This window comes from Cebus imitator, unplaced genomic scaffold (genome assembly GCF_001604975.1).
Source record: "Cebus imitator isolate Cc_AM_T3 unplaced genomic scaffold, Cebus_imitator-1.0 Scaffold217, whole genome shotgun sequence".
Taxonomy (NCBI): domain Eukaryota; kingdom Metazoa; phylum Chordata; class Mammalia; order Primates; family Cebidae; genus Cebus; species Cebus imitator.
Window position 1 is genome coordinate 3,021,549 of NW_016107532.1, and position 4,365 is coordinate 3,025,913.

Below are 4,365 nucleotides of genomic sequence, written 5' to 3' on the forward strand. Positions count from 1 at the left end.
AAAAAAAAAAAAAAAAAAAAAAATTGCAGAGGGGTGATAAACGCTGAAGGCACAACAGAGGTTTTCTTTCAGTGGGAGAGAAGGAACTGGGATATGCACCAAGGAAAAAGTTTCAGAAGTTTTTCTAGGCTGGGAGTGGTGATTCTTCTCTATAATCCTAGCCATTTTGGGAGGATGAAGTAGGAGGATCACTTGAGGTCAGGAGTTTGACTCCAGCCTGGACAACATAGTGACACCTCATCTCTACAAAAAATTTAAAAATTAACCAGGTTTGGGAGTGTGTACCTGTAGCGCTAGCTGCTCTGGAGGCTGACGCTGGAGGACTGCTTAAGCCCAGGGGTTGGAGGCTGCACTGAGCTGTGATCAAGCCACTTCACTCCAGCCTGGGCAACAGAGTGAGACTCTGTCTCTAAAAATTTTTTAAGTCTTTCTAGCTTTATTTTTTAAACTGGATGGTTCTTATCAGGGGTGTCCATTTTATTATTCTAAATACTTTACATTTTTCTGATTAATATAGTTAAAAAAACTCTCAGTAAAAGAAAGAAAGAGGGAGAGAAAGAACAAAAAGAAAAGAGAAAAGAAAGCGAGGAAGGGAGGAAATTATGTGGGTTTTTTTTGTTTTTTGGGTTTTTTCATTCAGGGAAAAGCACAAATGCAGTACCCCACTATCATAAATTATGCAGTCGACTTTCCCACATTTGGGGAAATTGCAGGGGTCAGCACATCCAGAGTGCAATGGATAACCCTGGGAAAACCACCTTCGTGATCATGGTATCTCCCCTGCCAGGTAAGTATGATGTCTTATTTATCTTCGTCTTTCCAGCATCTCCAACCCAGTGCTGACACTCAGCAAGTGCTTGGTGAATGAAAGATCACTTGAACACTTGGCCAGTAAAGCTTCAGAACCAGGGTTTGATGCCAGACCCTCCTATACCAGATCCCAAGTCCAGGGCCTTCCCTACTCTTCCACAACCGGGGTTGGGGGGTGACTGGAGAGGGAGAGCAATAGTAGAGACCCCAACCTGACTCAGCAGCATGTGCATCTGAACCGAATTACAGAATTACCAAATTACAGGGCACAGTGGAAGAACAAAACTTCATTTGTCAGAACTCTGCAAATTCAGGGCCTGGCACGGTGGTTCACGCCTGTAATCCCAACACTTTGGGAGGCCGAGGCGAGCTGATCACTTGAGGTCAAGAGTTCAAGACCAGCTTGGCCAACATGGCACTTTGGCAGGCCGAGGTGGGCAGATCACGAGATCAGGAGTTCAAGACCAGCCAGGCCAACATGGTGAAAACCCATCACTACTAAAAATACAAAAATTAGCTGGGCATGGTGGTGCATGCCTATAATCCCAGCTACTCAGGCAGCTGAGGCAGGAGATTTGCTTGAACCCGGACCTGAGGGGCAGAGGTTGCAGTGAGCTGAGATTGAGCCACTGCACTCCAGCCTGGGCGACAAAGTGAGACCCTGTCTCAAAAAAAAAAAAAAAAAAACACACACAACAATTAACCCGGGCCTGGTGGCAGGCACCTGACCTGCTCAAATCTTTTAATAATTTGATTTTAGGCCGGGCACAGTGGCTCACGCCAAAGTGCTGTAATCCCAGCACTTTGGGAGGCAGAGGCAGGCGGATCATGAGGTCAAGAGATCCAGACCATCCTGGCCAAGAAGGTGAAACCCCATCTGCAGTAAAATACAAAAACTAGCTGGGCATGGTGGCTCGCGCCTGTAGTCCCAGCTACTCCGGAGGCTGAGGCAGGAGAATTGCTTGACCCTGGGAGGCGGAGGTTGCAGTGAGCCGAGATCGCACCACTGCTCTCCAGCCTGGCACCTGGCGACAGAGTGAGACTCCGTCTCAAAAAAAGAAAAAGAAGAAGAAGAATTTGACCTTGACTGGAAACCTTTTCAGATTTGCTGTGTGATAGATGTAGCTCCACCCACTGGGCTCTTTCACATTACTGCATTGTCCTCTTCATGGGACAAAAAGGAAGAGCGGGGCTCGCTAAGCCAAGGTCTGACCTAAAGAGCTTGTGGCATCCCTTTGAACGGTGCAAGAAAATCAACAAGCAGCCTTCGGCACATTAAGTCTGCAAGCAGAGATGCCACTAATCGCAGATGCATTCTATCGTTTATTAGGCCTCATGTGGAATGCAGCCTCTGAGAAAAGCACTTCTCACCACTCAAAACCCACCGAAGCATGCCCACCCCTGAGCGGGGCATCTAGGAATGCAAACTGAGCGGCCTCTGCAGCCGAGAGCAGAGCTAACCGCATAATGAGCACACTGGAGGGGATTCACAGGCTTTGAGGGTTGTTTTGAAGGAAGAGAAATAGGTCCTGCTTCTGTGAGAGGCTGATTATTCCTTTAATGCCAATCAAAGCTAATAGTTTGAAGGGTGGTGAACAGCGCTGGCGGTGGTGGAAGCCACGAGAAGCCCATCTGGTTACCGCATCATCACACACCTGTCCACACAGCAGATTTCTCACCCTGACTGATACGCATTCAAGCAAGGTCTCTGCTGGGCCACAGTGAGGAAGGCAGAGGTGTGACTATACTGAATGCTAATAAAATGACAATTCTCTTCCAAAATGCTCTTGTTCACACTTTCCACTCAGACTGTCCTCTTGCTACCAGCAACCCCCTCAGCAGGCAGGCAGAAATCAGTTACTCAGTCACTCATGTATCCATTTAATATTTAACAAAAAGCCATTTGTGCCAGCCACTGGGTTAGCCACTGGGGTGACAGCGATGACCAAGAGGGTCCCTACCCTCAGGATCTCGGAGTCAAGCTAACAGATCATTAGGATTCGGTGTGATTAGGACGATGATAGAGGGAAACATGGAAGCCAGGGCCCAGAGAACAGTGGGGCTGGCTACTTACCTGTCTCAGCCCCTCCCTGGCAGGTGCCCAGCTTGCCAATCATGCCGACACCTGCCTCCCAAACTCACTCCTCTGGGTCTTTACCCTGACATTCTGTTGGTGATGCCCCTTCCTAACCCTACCTGACCCCAAACCGCTGCTCCTCTCCCAAGATCCAGCTCAAAATGATAAGCCCCAAATTCAGGAGGGAATTTCATCTAGAAGGATGCAATCAGGCTGGGCATGGTGGCTCACACCTATAATAGCACTTTGGGAAGCCGAGGCTGGCAGATCACCTGAGGTCAGGAGTTCAAGACCAGCCTGGCCAGCATGGCCTCTACTAAAAAAAGAAATACAGGCTGGGCTTGATGGCTCATGCCTGTAATCCCAGCCCTTTGGGAGGCCAAGGTGGGAGGAGGATCACGAGATCATGAGATCAAGAGATCAAGACCATCCTGGCCAACACGGTGAAACCCCATCTCCACTAAAAATACAAAAATTAGCTTGGCATAGTGACGCACGCCTATAGTCCCAGCTACTCGGGAGGCTGAGGCAGGAGAATTGCTTGAACCTGGCAGCTGGAGGTTGCAGTGAGCCGAGATCGTGCCACTGCACTCCAGCCTGGGCAAAAGAGCAAGACTCCATCTCAAAAAAATAAAAAATGCAAGGCCAGGCGCAGTGGCTCACGCCTGTAATTCCAGCACTTTGGGAGGCCAAGATGGGTGGATCACCTGAGATCAGGAGTTCAAGACCAGCCTGGTCAACATGGTGACACCCCGTCTCTAAAAAAGTAAAATAAAAATAATAAAAAATAAAAAGTGCAACCAGGGAAGAAAACCTTGGGGACAATTTTGGGGAGGGAGGGGTACTATTTTTAATGTTTCATTTCCTAAGCAAGAGGTTTACTCTATCATTCTATATATGCCTTTCTGTGTCTAAAATATTTCAACATAATATATTTCCAGAAGAAATTCCGTTCAAGCTACGCCTCCATCTTTAGCCCTACCTCCTGCTATGTTTCCTTGTCAAGCATCAAGCTTGAAATTCCCTTACTGTCAGTCAAAAGCAACTATGTGTTTCTACAGATGCATGGAAATGATTGTCACCAAGCTAGGATCCCTATTACTTCTAGGAGGGAGAGTGCAATTTGGGAGCAGAATAATGCTAGGGCTTCAACAATCACCACAAGGTTGCCATTTTTTTCTTCCCACACACAGCATTAAATGTTGCTACTTCTTAAACCGGTGATGGGTACATAGGTGTTTTAGTAGAGATGGGTTTCACTGGGGAACATGGCAAAACCCCATCAATATTTTAGCCATAAATACAAAATTTTGTGTAAAATATTATATAATATTTTATAGTTAAAATGTGTGTGTATATATATATATATATTTTTTTTTTTTTTTTTTTGAGACGGAGTATTTCTCTTGCCACCCAGATTGGAGTGCAGTGGAGCAATCTCACTGCAACCTCTGTCTCCCAGGTTCAAGCGATTCTCC

The 4,365-nt window shown here is 46.9% G+C and overlaps 1 non-coding gene across 1 annotated transcript; it reads right to left on the reverse strand.

Annotated features, from left to right (window-relative positions):
* Positions 1-637: 637 nt before the first annotated feature.
* On the reverse strand, positions 638-795 carry LOC119474213. Its single transcript, XR_005203497.1, has one exon. It is a non-coding gene; the product is annotated as a U1 spliceosomal RNA (small nuclear RNA).
* Between the last annotated feature and the right edge of the window lie 3,570 nt (positions 796-4,365).